Here is a 16,504-nt window from a genome sequence, read left to right as displayed (position 1 = left end):
CGAACATTTCACAATGATTTTGCTACGCAGAGGTGGAAGCATTCAAAGGCCTTGTTTGGCAGGCTCTCTGGAGATATATATTTCCAAAGGAGACACCTCAATGGACGTCTCCATGTGGATATTTTCCATGTGGAACATCGGACGCTTTGGCATTAAACAAACAAACACAGAACCTTCCAAACACATTTTGTGATGCTTTCAACTACTTATTATTATTCTATGATAGGCGAAACATTTGAAATGCATTTGCTTCATTTGAACCAATCTGAAAATCAGACCTGATTGCTCTTGTGCACACCCACAAATGGAAGAGGAAAAATGTCCTTTAGGAGCACGAATATGGATAGCCACCTTTTTAATGAATTAATAGGGCCAAGACCAGAGCTGCAAGTGAGCCTCGCTTTGAAAACTTTGAGGTCTACATGTCTTTTAGTGGAAATGTGTGAAGTTTCTGGAAGGTTGGGACTGTGGCCTTCTTGATTTCTTGAGATGTCAGTGGCTGAGAGGAAGAGTGCAGGTCAGGACTGAGGGTATATTCGCAGAGCATCATCAAGTCTGAAAGAGCATAAAAGCTGAATTTGTAGAGGCTGGCCTGCCCTGAAATGAGAGGGAGGAAGACGAAAGGGGGTGACTTGCTTGGCATCTGATGAGACTCTGTCTGGCTCCAGCCAGGCCGAGTTAGTCATGAACATCATATTCATCCAAACTTTTAAAAGTTACACTCTTGACTTCACTTTATATGAATGTGCATAAAATGGGGAAAATAATCTCTTGGGGCAATAAAGATAGCTTTCTAACAGGGACTTTCTGTATCCATGGCACATAATCCATAGCTGTCGCTGTATTTTTGTTCCTAATTCTGTCGCACATCTACCTCTGAACATATCCATCTCACCAGCGAAGGCCTCAAGCCTTTAGGATTGTAACTACCCCCACCACCCCATGTGCATTCCCACGCTTTATTTGTTACACTGACTAAAAAGAAACGCGCGTATCAGTGTGAGCAGCCTGAGTCCAGGGACAGGCTTATTTGGTAACTTTAATTTGTTGCTCCCATTGCTTTCATGGCTAAAGGATCTCATCACAAAATGGCCTGAATTTCACACTCTTTCTGGCTTGCAGAGAAACTGGTTCCTCCCCTATTTCTGTCCAACACACAGAAAGCTCTTTATGTTTCTATGATCAGATAAAATCTGTATTGACGTTTCTTTTCCTGTGGGTGTATTTCGCTTCTAGGTATGAAGATTTAAAGTATCTGGGCAAAGCTGTGTGTTTGCAGTTTCTCTGTTTTTAGTGAAAAGCTCCCTGGGAAAGGAGAGCACATCTTATCCAGTAATGAATAAATATTTATTTTCATTTTAAAATGATACATGTTCATTAAAAATAATTTGGAAAAACACATAGGAGTAAAATGAAGAAAAATACAAGTAATTATTTCTATAATTTAAATCCAATCATTAGTAACCATTTGATGTATTTCTTTACTCTCATTTTTTCCCTGAGGATATATATATTTTTAAAAACATGCTGTAAACGTACTTTCTACAGAATTTCAAAATTTAACCTAAGAATTTTACATGTAATTACATGGTTCTTATAAACATCATTTTACGAATGTGTGTGTGTGTATGTGTGTGTGTGTGTGTGTGTGTGTGTGTGGGTGGGTCTCTCTCTCTCTCTCTCTCTCTCTCTATATATATATATATATATATATATATATATTCATTCCTGAAGAGGAATTGCTTATTTAACCTAAGTGTCCGACAAGAGCATTTTGGCTGTTTTGTTTTACTTTTCACATTTCCACAATATCTTGCATACAAAGAGTAGATGAATCAATCAAAATCAATCAGTAATGAGTAAAAGAATGAAAGTTTAAATCAGTATATATTTTTGAACTTTTTATCATGAAAACTTTCAAATACACGAATGTAGACATTACTGTAGCGAACTCCCATGTGCCCATCACTTAGCTTGCACAATGATGAACTCGTGGCCTGCCATTTTCCCATTCTACTACCATGTTACTTTGAAGCAAACCCCAGACATCACAGAATTTAGTCCATAAATATTTTGGGCCCACAAGGACATTTTCATATGTTAATGTTATAAATATTGAGATAAATAGTTCTAATCATTATATATAGGAGTATTTTTCTTCTGAGTATACTGCCATTATGTTTCCTAAAACGTAACAATTGATTAGAAAATCTCAGCAGAGTGTTTCGTAATATTCTTAGATGCATCTGTAAGCCAAAGCGCAATTTGGTTGACTAGAGAGACATTTCACACATTTGGCTAGGTTTCATGGGGGAACTTTTCTTTGACATTTTTTTTTTTTACTTGCCTCAAATTTAGGATGATAATTTGCTGCTAGTTCTGTATAGCATTAGTTAGACTCATGACGGGATGTACACTGTGTTATATACAATTCTGTATCTGAGGTGAAAGGAAAACATAGTGCTCTGACTAGAAGTCCAGCATGGTTACAGCCAACCCATAGTGGATCAATGTGGCCAACCTACTTAATCCAGACCTAACACTGGATTTAAAAGTATCGGGTTTTTTAAAGATATATTGGCAGAAAGGAAAGGTTTCTTCCTAAGAGGGCATTTACAAAGTCTGAAAAGGGAGGAATTATATATTAATAGTCTGAATAATTAAAAAAAAGAAAAGCGCTGTATTTGGGGAAGTGAGGGTCAAAGGAGATGGTTCATTGTATAAAAAAAAGGCACTCCCTATGTGCTTATATGTATTGTTCTAGTTTACTCTAAGAATGTTTAAAGAACCTAGTTTTCTGTTGGTAGACTAGATCCTTTATACACAGAGCTCCACAGATGATGAGGGCTCTGGGCAAATTAGACTCTCCATAGAGAACCTATACTTAGGGTTTAGTCCTGCTCGCCATCTTTGAACTGCAGTCAGTGTCGGTTCAGTAGCAGTGTGTTGTCCAAAAGGTATATTCCACTCATCAGAAATTCAGGATGTGAGTAACTATGTAACATACTGCATCAGTATAAACTGGATTTATGTGTTACTCAGGTCTATTTAATCTTAGGAGCACATTTTCCATTGGCCTCGAAAGTGAGTAGCTAGAATATTGATGTGCATAACCCTTGGGGAAGAAAAAAAAAAAAAAAGAGCTTCTCCAACTACACTAAATCTCTAGAAAAATATGACGGCTTACAGTATGGACACATACAAAGTATTTTCAGCCAAAGTTGGTAGAGGAAAGCACATTTGAAAAAAAAAAGAAAGAAAAGAAAAGAAAAGAAATAACATAAGCAATAAACTATCCCAAGCAAACAGAATGCATCTGTAAAATTTGCCGGACTGGATGGTGTAAACAATGCAAACTTTTTTCTTTCCATTTCATTTTTCCCCTCGGTCTTCTGATCCTCTCTATTTCTCCTTTACCCTGATCTGACATTACTACCATTAAAATGTCCTCAAAAGGTCAGGAAACAATCTGATAGCTTGGCATTGAGCCAGGCATTCTAAGGAAAGAGGTAGGAACTAGCCACTATTTTAAAGCTGCAAAGACATTTTACCATACCCCATAACATCCATATTGTAAAACAGCTAACCTTTTCATCATTATTTTTAAGATTGATATTAACAACAAGACAAGTGTAATAAAGGCGTAAGTCTTCACTTCTTCCTGCATCCTTTTCTTATGTGTGTTAATTATATAGCTCATGTCATATAAACCAGAATATAAACTGCCTTTTAAAGATAAGAAGAAGTTTGCCCTTGGTTCTCTCTAGCTAATGTATTATACACTGCACCCAAGTGAACCATCAATGCCTCATTCTGATAATAACTATAATAATAATTATTATTATTAATGATAGTGTTTGCTTCTTGATATGTGTATGAGGTTTCCTTATGCTTGGCCTTTGGGTCTGGTGTTTGTTCAATTGTTGTTACATTTGTGACTGTATGTACCCTGAAGCTATAAAACAGCATTTCTTGGAATAAAGTAGTACTCCATATCCTCTACACCTTTCCCCCTATGTAAGTTCAGAATCATTGGTGGATGATTCTGCTTATATAGGGCAGAGAATCCTTTGCAAATGCCTGCATCAAGCCAGGATTTTCATTTTAGGCCAAAGACACAGATAGTTGCAAAAGGAAAAAAAAAAACAGTTTATTTATATCATCATATCCATGTTTCCCGAAGTTGGTGTATTTTCTGGATAAACTTTATTGGATATGTAATACATCATCATGTGCAATTACCATAAGGATGAATTATGACATTCTCTGAGTGAGATACTGGGTGATCCTGCTTTACCTGGAGTGATGAGGGAAGACTGAATACCCCATTCAAGACAGACATTCAAGATGATTTTGCAGCCAGCACAGTCACTTTACATTGGAAATGCTGAAGAGAAGGCTTAACTTTCTCTTCCTTCATTAGAAATTACTCAAAACCTGTGATATAAACAACATACTTTGGAGATGGTCTTCTCTTTGGGGGACTGCTCCATTTGCAAACTGTGCTAGGGTCCACAGGGAATTGGTTCTGTGTGTTCTGTCCTCTTGTGTGAAATATTCTTAACATGTTGTTGATATATACTTTTTGGCCAAAAGTAATTTACTTTTTGGTTTTTGATGACGACTCTGTGAATCAACCTAATGTATTTGTGATGTGGGGAACTGTAACCTCTGAACACTCAGTTTAAAGACTTTTATAATGAATTATTTAAGGACATTTTAGCCCTTAACTGTTTCTCTGTCCACAAACAAGTTGATTGGTTAATCATGTCTTGTTTATTTTTATTGTTGTTGTGGTATACGTTGTACATAAAACAGGAACGAGGCTCTTTGTAAGAGTTAATTATAATGGCAAAATTGTACTTTCTCTAACTGTTCTCTAATTTTCTAATGTTTCATTATATCAAGACCTGCACTCTAAGAAGTATGTTGCAGTTTTGCTAGGGAAATGACAGAAGAGAAAGATAAATCCAGTCCTATAAAGTGATGTCAAGCATAATTTAGCACAACTGCCAATATCAATAGTTCATTCAAGCCCTAGTCCTCCACTCCTGGAGGACTTTGATTTCTGGCCATCCTTTGATAAAGATCCAGAGCAAGGAAGAAACAGAGACTAATTTTGAGACTCTTGGAGGTCTATCTTTTAGGAGGAAATGATGGTTCTAGCGGATTCTTAGGAGCCCAAGTTACTTCTGACATGGCTTCTATAGCTCTTGGTGGAATCAGAACTCACAGTTTTCTGTAGATAGAATAAAAAACCCAGAGGCTGAGTCCTTAAGACATTCTCCATGCCATTCTTTGAACAAACTTTTGCTAATGCTTACTATGTGACAGGTAAATGTGAACTCACTTACCCTTTCTTCCCTCCTTCCTTCCCTCCTTCCTTCCCTCCTTCCTTCCTTTCCTCCCTCTCTCCTTCCTTCCCTCCTTCCATCACTCCTTCCTTCCTCCCTTCCTTCCTTCCTTCCTTCCTTCCTTCCTTCCTTCCTTCCTTCCTTCTTGCCTTCCCTCTCTCCTGCTGTCCTTCCTTTCCTCCCTCCTTCCTTCCTTCCTTCCCTCCTTCCCTCCTAACTCCTTTAATTTTTTTTTCCTCATTTAAGCACGGAGAAGTTTCCTTATAGATTGCTAAGGGCCCTGTGCATATTTGCATGAAGCCAAAGATTCTGTCCCTTCTAGGAACTCTGGTTGTCAACCGGTGATCTTGCCTTTGTCTTTTCTCATAGTTCTGCCTGTGGCGCCTGTCACTAGCAGTCAAATAAGGACAATTTTACCATTCTCTCCTGCTGCTCTAATTTTTTTTTAGTGCCGGTACATGAATTTGTTATTCTTTATAATTCCCTTTGAAGTTGGAAATCCAAGGGGAATCTAAAACCGACCAGATGTTTCTGTTGCTGGAGAGGGAAGAGAGTAGGATTAAGTTTAACAAAAACTTGGTCTCTAGGAAGAAAAATCATTTCAGCTGGAAATCATCTTTAAACGCACTCATTTGCTACATATCTGTTCGTTAATTTACATTTACTAGTCCTTTGTAGACAATATCGCCTGTCAATTTACTCAGGAAAATTCATAAATTTTGTGAATAGACTCATGCTGTGGTTTGCTCAGGCCTACGTCCCCTTTGGAGTTTTAGCTCTTTCCATTGCTCTGCATATTCCCCTCGCGTGCTTCACAAGGAGGGTTGTCTGTGACTGTTGTTGATGTTGCTGAAGGATCACCATCATGTCACATCAGGCTGAGAGGCCGGTTCTGCAAACTGTTTGAAGAGGGTGAGGTCAATGCAGCCTGCGGTTAGGGAGGGAAGGGAAGGAGATTTGCCAGAATGCTTCTCCTTTATGGAGAACTTCATCCACTTCAGGGATATGTAGATCAAAACAAGAATAAGACTGATGAAGACCTTCAGGGTAAAAAAGGAAAGTTTTGTCGTCCCTCAAGGATTCAGTTGATGTTGCAGACAGCATGAATAAACAGATTGGGAGATGAAAAATGGTAGAGAAAGTGAAGTATATGAAGGCACAAGAGAGAAAAGGGCATCTGTGCAATGACGTTTATAGGGCCTCTCTGACTGGACATCCAAAGCTTCAGGCCCCGGTACAAGTGGGAAGAGCGACTGAAAAATTAAATTAGAGGAGAGTCTCAGAAACCAATCAGAACGTTTTGGTGGTTTGCTTAGAACTTCACAAAAGCACTGGATTGCAGAGATGCATTTTTATTTGCTCACTTCCTTCTCGGTACCTGTCCTGCTGGGTCCTGGCATCACTAGTAGGGTTTCCCAGGTTTCCCGAGGTTTACTAGGAGGACAGAGAGATCTGCGGATAACTACTTTACACCCCTTCCTTTGCTCCGTGGATTAAACATTTGGAAACCTTTTCCACACCTCATGAGGGAGGAATACTCACAACCCATAGTTTCTATTGCCCCAGCCTCTCTTCATTTTAAATAGAAAGTCTGAGTCCTCAGTAATTATATTAAGCTTCTTAAGCAGCACATATCAATTGCATATACCATTTTAAGCATTTTTTTCAGCCTCTCAAAAGAGAGTAGGGGAAGAGACAGAGAGAAATCACTTAGCAGCTGATTCACTTATTTTAAGCAGCTTTCCCCATTTTAAAATATAAAAAATTCAGGTCCTGGAACATTGGGTGATTTGAATGTTCTGTAAGGATTTGAAAAAAGATTTTTAAAATATCATATGTTCTACATTCAGGGACCCGGATTTTCAATTTAGTTCTAAAAGGAAAAAACAGGTTGAAATAAGGGAGTTTCAACCTAAACAGTCTCTCTTCTTTCTTTTCATTATTATTAATGAAATAATTATCATTTATATAATATATTATTATTATTATTATTATTATTATTATTATTATTATTAGTCAAATGGTATGAAAAGCATTTATGTTGGTCTCACTGCTGTGACAGAGCTTAACCTAATAATCCAAGACTTGGAACTTGGTGTTTCAATAAAGGAAACACTGTTTGAGGTATTTTCCATTCAAACCAGCATCAAAAGTTTTTAATTAACACCATCAGAAATTAACGGACTACATGCAGGACAGGGTTCCTCCATGCCCAACTACCGGGAACAAGACAGCAAGCGGGACCCAGTGTGTGTGTTTTTGTTTTATAGTGTATTTTTATTTACTCGCTGAGGCAGAGTCTGAGCTGCACGCAGTGTGGCGGACCCACAAGAGTGAAACCTGAAAGGGCTGCTCAGCTCCAGCAGTTTCATTCTGCTCACTGATGATTGTCCTGAGTTCTTTGTGGTTGTAATTGGTTAGAAAGTTTGAAATTAGCAAGTCCTTGTCAGCCCCTGAAAGCTTTGAAATCACCAGGCTTGGTACAGCTATCAAGCCCACTGAAGCCTAATCGCCTGTTGGGTGAAGAGCCTCCGAGCAGTGGGTGCCCCGTCCTCAGGCTTTGCCCCAGTGGCACTTCCCCAGCCTCTGGAGCTCTCCGTCCTAGACAGTGGCTTTGTTTGAAGCCCTTTCTTTTCCATCACTGAAGCCTCTTTGGGGATGAACAGATTATGGCCTGACTAATGGTGGGGGAAGTGAGCACAAATGGGAGAAAGAGTGAAACAGAGGTTCAAGGGAATAGAGAAGAAGAAAGAGGATGAAAAAGCACAAAAGAGAAAGGAAGTGGGATACAAGATGGAAAGAGCTTTGGAAATATTGACATTTGGTTTCTGTGCAACTGGATTTGATGTCTCAGGATGGAACCACTGACAGAGCCTAAATGGTCTGTGGGGCTTTTCTTTCTTTGTTTTTTTTCAGAGCTTTTTTTTTTTTTTTTTAAAGACTTGCCTATCATTGTCACAGGGAGGCCACATATGTTCATATAAGGGACCATTAGCTACCTGCCACCACCACCACTACATTTTCTAAGGATTAGGAATACAGTTCTTTCCCTTATACATTATGATAAAAGAAAGAGGGGTCTATCAATTCTCCGGTCACCACAGAAGTATCTATTGTTTAACCTTATGCTCTGGGCCCCCGAACCAAATTTTCTCCAGCAGACTCCTACCCTGATTGGTGAATTGCACAAAAAACTCCCCTTCACCCTTATAGCAACACAGGAACTGCTTGCGCAGGGTTACCTAAAGTGGATATTGTCAGCAATGATGAAACGTTTATGGAAGCTTAAAGGTCTGAATAACTTCCTATAAACCTTCTCATTTACACTGAAAGCCTTCAAGCTTAATACATTTAGATACAATATTTAATCTTTACCCATTTCTTCTCCACTTTAATACAAAACAAAACAACAAAAAATACAAGCCAAATACAGCAACATAGATATTACTGCCACGAATTCAGAGTGCAGGAAGTTTTTCAATAGGTCCAGCCATGACAAAATGATGCAAAAATGTACCACCATTTTTGGAAAATCTCCTTAAAGCACTTCAAGGATTTCTTCGCTGAAACACAGGGAGATCGATACATATCAACTTCTAGGGGATAATTGGTGAATGAGTGTCAGGATTTTCACAAGAACTGCTGAGTCCAATCTTGACATTCTAGCCAGAGAATCAGGTAAGCCGATTAGCAAATCATCATTTTTCTATTTCTTACCTGGGCAGTGTCAGGATTTACTGTCGCAAAGTTTGACTTCTTACAGGAGTCAGAGACACTTTATGTGGAATATAATTAGTAAAAAGATGTCATTCTAACCTTCCCCAGACCATCCTTTAGGGGCTGCTAGATCAGGCTGCAATATAGTGTGCCCCACTCCCCAGAAGTCTTTAGAAGCTAGTCTAGCAGATATGGCTGACACTTACCTCAGCCCTTCACCTCACCTCTGATTTCTGCTACACTTGGAGCAGTTCTGTGTTAGCCCAGACTCCCACATCAGGAGTGTTTTTCCCAGGATCTTTTCCATGGCTAGGGGAGCTCAATAAATCTACACTGGATTGGGGAAATTGGGTTGGCAGCTTAATGCCCTGGGAGCATAATGGGAGAAACTCTCTAACAGAACTGGAGAAAAAATGTTCCAGCCTGTTTCTTTCAGATGGGTGACTCTGGAGGCATTATGTACAAGTCTCAGAGATGCAAATGGAATTATGCTCCAGTTGGTAAACTGGTGTTACTTTGACACATTTTTATCATTGCCTTGTTTTCCTCTGTGACTCACCAATCTCTCCTTCACACCTGCCTTCTGAGATCACCTTCCAAATTACAGCTTGTACCCAGGTCCTTGTTGAAAACTCTTCTTTGGAAAGATCCCCAAATGAGACAGGTACTCAGATTTTTTGTTTGTTTGTGTGTTTTAATTAGTCAGGTCACAGCATATTCTTCTCTATTGTCTACTACCTATAGTGAATTATTGCCCATTCATAGCCTGGTTCCCAAAGTCAAATAGATGCCCAATTACTCACATCAATAAGTGTTAACACTTGGAGAGACATTGTTTTATTCATCTGTGGTCTCCTGTACCTAGCACTGTCTTGACACATAGTAAGTGCTCAGTTAATGTTTGTTGGATGAGTGAATAAGTTCATAATTTATACCAATGACTTTTATTGTCAGTAATAAGAAATACTGGTGTTTCAATCAAGCATGAGATGTGTTACAGTAAATTTGTTATGAATAATAAATTTATGAAGTACATGTATTTAATTTACTCTTTTAAAGATTAAATTAAAACAATATTTTTCCTATATACAGTTACCCTCATATACTTGTGTTTTCTTTTTTTTTTTTTTTTTAGTGCTTATTTATTTTTGAGAGACAGAGAAAGACAGAGAACAAGCAGGGGAGGGGCAGAGAGAAAGGAAGACACAGAATCTGAAGGAGGCACCAGGCTCTGAGCTGTCAGCACAGAGCTGGACACGGGGCTCAAAATCACAAACTGCGAGATAATGACCTGAGCCGAAGTCAGACACTTAACTGACTTAGCCACTCAGGAGCCCCTTGTGTTTTCTAACATGCTTTATTAAGTGGGAACCAATGGGTAATATTTTAGTTTGGACTCCAGAAATTGCAAATAACTCTAGATAAACCCATGAGAATGTGTTAAAATCTAAATATCATCTTTCTCATACCTCAAGGTGGGGGGAAAAGGTTGAGGACTTTAGGATCATACTATAGGAAGTGTGGCAGTATCTGCTCCCATTTGAAATATCTGATCGAGTTCAACAGGCTTTTGAATGGCTCTTGTTTGGGGATATTTGTTTCTATGTCCATGTGAATCCAGTCTAGAGTAAAACATGGTGAAGTCTTATTTGTGCCTGTTTTCTAGACAGAAACATAAGATCCACAATATGTATAGTCAGCACCAGGGAAGAGTCCAGCTTCTGTGAAAGAAATTTATTAGGCTCCGGAACACAAATAATAATGAGATGGGAAGTTTGAAACTCTCTTCATGCTTCTTAATGTCCAAGACAATGGATATTTTAAAGCTATTTCCAGAGTGTGGTGACCAGGAAGATCACCCTAACACCACAAGCCTCCTCCTTATAACCCAATGACCCAATCTGGACTGAAGAATGTGAAGGATAAAGAATACTACAAGAAAAGGCACCTCAGTTTCCCAACTAGTTTATTTTGTCTGCATTGGAGTACCAAAGGACCTGATGTTTCATGTTAGTTATATTCCTGTGGGAAGAAAACTGTTTCCTTCCCTACTTTTCAAAAATGTTTTAAGCTTTTATTCTGAGAAGATAAGCTTTGAGCAATTACTGAATTTGCCCCCCAAAAGAAACAAGTATCTGCCTCAGGAAGAAATGGCGATTCCCATTTACTTTCTTAGCATCTGTTGTGATACCTGGAGAAATATATAAAGTTATAAACATTTAAAAACATATTCTTCAAGAAAAGTCAACTATCTTATCTGCTGTTTTTTCAAAGTGGCCTTATTTGAAATTTTTACTATGCCTTCCAGCATAATGTTCTAAATTCTCTCATCTTTTCTGTAGTGGTTATTGATCAACTGCCTAGGAAACCTCTTTCCATACTAGTGTTTTCCAGAAAATATAAGCTCAATTATGAAAGATCCAAAATGAGGCTCAGAAACAGTGACAGTAATTGGTAATGTGGTTTGTGGGCTGAAGAGTTTGTGGTCTTAACCAGTGTGTAATTTGCCACATTATGTGAGATGGTTATGGATCCCCTCAAGGAGGCCTAGTGATAGCTGGAGCCCAAGGGTTGGTCTTTCATAGCCCAGCAGAGCCTCCTCCAAAGCTCCAAATCTCTCCTAGTTTATCTTAGTGACCAGGACAATATTACCCTTTTCTATGCATGTCTGACCTGAAAAAACTTGAGAAGTACTAGTGTTATGGACTGAATGTTTGTATCTTCCCAAAATCCATATGTAGAAGCCCTTCCCCTTACCCCCATGTGATGGTATTAGCACGTAGGGTCTTTGGGGACTAATTAGGTTTAGATGAGGTCATGAGTGTGGAGCCTGCATGCTGGAGGCTCCTTTTAACAAGAGGAGGAGACACCAGAACTTCCTCTCCCTGTGCCATATGAAGACATGGTGAGAAGGTGGCCATCTGCAGAGTGGAAGGAGGCCTCTCACCAGAACTCAATCATGCTGGCATCTTGGTCTTGGGCTTCTCATCCTCCAGAACTGAGAAAAATAAATTTCTGTTGTTTAAGCTACCAAGCCTATGGCATTTTATGATGGCAGCCTGAGCCAACTAAGACAACTAATCCAGTGGATATTAGTGAAGAGTAGATGAAGTATCAAAAAGAGAAAATAGACAAATAAAGACAAGTTTGCTATTAGAAAGCTACAATTCAGAAAGTGAACTTATATGTAAGGCTTTCCATAAGGGAGTGCTACCAGGTTATAAGTTTATCAGTATATATGTTCATCCAAAATGCACTGAGATGCTACATTTACACTGTTGGAGGGGGACTCTAGTACTAGTCATTAGTAGGCATATTTTGTGTATGTGTATCCATCTATATCTATATATATCTATATCTACATCTATATCTATATCTATCTATATATCTCTATCTATATCTATGACTGGGAATATATGCTCACCATTAACTGGATTTGTCATCTGATTTGTGTACGGGGCCCATTTCTTTTGATTCTTCTGTCTTTTACATGAATTGTTTCATTATAAGATAAAGATAAAAATTGTAATCAAAATTATTTCCATCCTTAGTTGCAGAGTGTCTCCCTTGTTTGTGGCCATTTCCTACATATGGCTATTGTTATCTGTCCTCTGTGCCTTCACTACTCAGAGTATAGAAATATTAGTAAAATCAGTATCACCTAAGAATTTGTTTGAAATACAGAATCTGAGGCCTCACTCCAGACCTACTAAATGAGAACATGCGTTTTAATAAAATCCTAGATGATTTTTCTGTGCAGTGAAATGTGAAAAATACATACATGGCTAACTAAAAAGCATAGTAGCTTCTCCTCTTATGAACTTTCTACTGACAACCATTTTATATATATATATATATATATATATATATATATATCTGTGTGTATACACCAATATCTATAGCTATGTCTATATCTATATCTATATGCTATCTGTGATGGCAGGTTTTCTACACTTGTGTGTGTATGCATATATATATATATCTGTCTCAGGATATATATGGCATTTGGGGTGTGTGTGTGTGTGTCTATATATATATATATATATATAGAGAGAGAGAGAGAGAGAGAGAGAGAGGGAGAGAGGGAGAGAGAGAAGAGAAATATCTATATAGAGAGACAATATGTATACTATATATAGATAGATATAGATATATAATACATACGTGTCTGTGCATAGTATACACACACACACACACACACACACATTATAAAACCTGCTACCACAGATTGCATTAATAGTTGTTTGTGTACTAGTTTGCTATTGCTGTGATAATGCTACATAACAAATAACCCCCAAATTTAAGTAGCTTATAATTGTAAACATTTATTTCTCACTTACAGGTCTATGTGGCATCTGGGTACCACTATTTTAGGCTGCATTTGGTTTCATATCTTCTCTACATGCTTTTCATTCTGGGACTCAGGATGAAGAGACCAGATACTTAAGACAAAGTTTTCTTATTCCAAATTCCATGGGCATAAGAAGTCAAGCCAAATCACTACTCATGGCATTTCTGTCAACATTCCATTGGTCAAAGCAAGTAACTTGACCAAACTCAAAGTTAGGGTACAGGGATACATACTCTCTTCCCCACATTAACACACACTACTGAGAGTTATGCTAAAATCATGAGCTTTGTGTGGATGTACAGCTCTGTTGCAGAAAGAGTGTGAAGAATTTGAGAAAATCAGTCTTCCATATATGGTATTGGTTTGGACTCAGAAACAAATGGCTTACACAGTTGCATTAAGCAACTTAGGAAGCCTTGACGTGGTAGAGCACCTGTGTGTGCTCATAACACATTTGCAATCACAGTATCTCTAACCACCCTCCAGACGTCTTCTTCATAGATTACTTGTGAATTCCTCTTAAAGATAAGCACTGAGTAGAGAATAGGGTGTCAGAGAAAACACACTAAGTTAAAAATGAGGAGCCTTGGGTTCTACTCAAGCTATATCTCTAAGCAAGTGTGGAATCTTACACAATTCTATGAATGTTGTTGCTCAGTATTGTACCAACCAATCAGGAATGTTCCTGTCCCAGCTATTCTTTTTTATTTTTCTTATTATGAAAAGGATATATAAGCATGGTAAAATATATAGAATTAAATACAAGAGGACAATTAAAATCATCCACAATCACCCAGAAATAATTTCCTTTTAAACTTTTTGGGGATATAGCTTTCTATTTGTTTTTTTTTTTTTCTGTGCCTTTTTATTTTTGGTAAAACATGATATACACTGTTTTGAATCATACTTTGTTACTTAAAATCTATATTATAAGTCACATGCAGTACTGTTAAATACTTTTCAACACCATTTTAATACTAATTTACTGTATTATACATTCAGTACCTATTTTGTGTAATCAGATATTGTCTTTTTTTTTTTTTCAACGTTTATTTATTTTTGGGACAGAGAGAGACAGAGCATGAACGGGGGAGGGGCAGAGAGAGAGGGAGACACAGAATCGGAAACAGGCTCCAGGCTCTGAGCCATCAGCCCAGAGCCCGACGCGGGGCTCGAACTCACGGATCGCGAGATCGTGACCCTGCTGAAGTCGGACGCTTAACCGACTGCGCCACCCAGGCGCCCCAGATATTAAGTCTTTAAAAAGCAAAATATACCTTAAAATAAAGTATTATTTTTATCACAATTATAAAACTTTAGAAATTGAAGAAAAAGAAGGACGGTAACATTTAGTAAAGGCCTACTCTGTGCCATGCTCTATTCTTGGAACTTTATTTAAGCTGTCTCATTTAATAACATTTAGCCTGATGAGCAGTATACATGATGGTGAACTTCTCTAGGCTGTAGTCTGACTGCACACCCAGTTACTAAGTTTGTTACTTTGTGAAAGTTTATTGTCTTCTCTTTGGCTCAGTTTCCATGCTTTAAAGTGATAACAGCGATAATAATAGCACTCACCTCCCAAAAAATGTTGTAAGGATTAAATGAGTGAATACATCCAAAATGTTTAGAACAGTAGTAAATATTCAATAAATATTAACTATCATTTCTGTCTTTTGATGCCTACATTAAAGTCTCCCATAAAGCCTTTCATTAAAATATAAATCCACATTTATTTCAACTTCTTTGGTTTATAAGTAGGTTCTAAGAAGTAATTTAATATAAATGGAAAACACCAACTAAGTAAGAGCTCTAAATTGTTTTTAATACTGGCTCCCAGCCTCTTAATAGTGTGGCCTCTGGGAATTTAGTTACGATTCTTACATTCAGTTATGTTTTTATTTAAAATGGATAAATACTAGCCATTTTAGTGTTTTAATGAGGATTTAAGTGAGATAATATATGTTTGGAATCTACTACCTTGCCTAGACAATAAACAGATCTCTAAGTGTTAGTCTTTTTTCCCTTGTATTGCTATGAAATTGTTTTATTTCCTTTCAGTAGCATTTCTGGGCAGGCGATTCATCTATTTTTGCCAGTATCACAAGCACTCTCATATTACTATGAGATAGTCAATAAATACCTATAGGCTATATGGAGGTAGTGATGTTAAATGGTAAGCTGGTGCATTTTTCGGTTTTCTACAGTTTATAACCAGTTTTCTTGACTGTAGCATGGAATGTACTCTTTAGATGTACCCATTGTTTATTTGATTCAATAATAGTAATTATGATATAATAGACTTTGGGGCGCCTGGGTGGCTCAGTCGGTTAAGAGGCCGACTTCGGTTCAGGTCATGATCTCCCAGTCCGTGGGTTCGAGCCCCACGTCGGGCTCTGTGCTGACAGCTCAGAGCCTGGAGCCTGTTTCAGATTCTGTGTCTCCCTCTCTCTGACCCTCCCCCATTCATGCTCTGTCTCTCTTTGTCTCAAAAATAAATAAACGTTAAAAAAAATTGAAAAAAATATATGATAGACTTCTCTTTCTGTGCCTGTTGATTTGTGAAAGGTTTTTATTCAAATGAACAGAAAACTTTTTTATAAAGGAGCTTTTTTCCTTATATCTATAAGCATTTAGAATTAATGACAAATGAAAAATGAGTGAATGAATGATTGAATGACTCCATCTAATTCATCTAACAGTTATCGAGCATTGGTTATGGCAGTGTAGCATCTGGATACCATACTTGGCCAAGTATATCAACACTCCATGCTTCTTATCCTTTTTTTGTTTGTAAAACTTAGGTGAACGATTAAATTCAATACCCTCAGTTGTTAATCTTCTAGATTCTAGAAGGAGAGAGACTTGGAAACAAAGAGCTTCAATATAAGGTATAATGAAAAAGATGCTATTGTGGTAGAATAGGCAAAATGCTGTGGGAAACCAGAGAAAGTGGATGAATCTAAGCTGAATGAGAAGGAAAACTTGGAAAGACTGTGGTCTTTCAAGCAATGTTGGAGAATGAATGAGGTTGTCACCTGGTAGAAAAACCCACCTAGACTGAGGGAATGTCAGGAGAACT

General features: G+C 37.9%; 1 protein-coding gene across 42 annotated transcripts in view; it reads left to right on the top strand.

The window, feature by feature from the left end:
* ZBTB20 (zinc finger and BTB domain containing 20) overlaps nt 1–16,504 on the top strand; it is a 770,914-nt gene that overhangs the window by 412,222 nt on the left and 342,188 nt on the right. The window lies entirely within an intron of this gene.

Source organism: Leopardus geoffroyi, chromosome C2, assembly GCF_018350155.1.
Source record: "Leopardus geoffroyi isolate Oge1 chromosome C2, O.geoffroyi_Oge1_pat1.0, whole genome shotgun sequence".
Lineage (NCBI taxonomy): Eukaryota > Metazoa > Chordata > Mammalia > Carnivora > Felidae > Leopardus > Leopardus geoffroyi.
The sequence above is the reverse complement of the archived record's forward strand: the minus strand, read 5'-3'. Positions and strand labels throughout refer to the sequence as shown.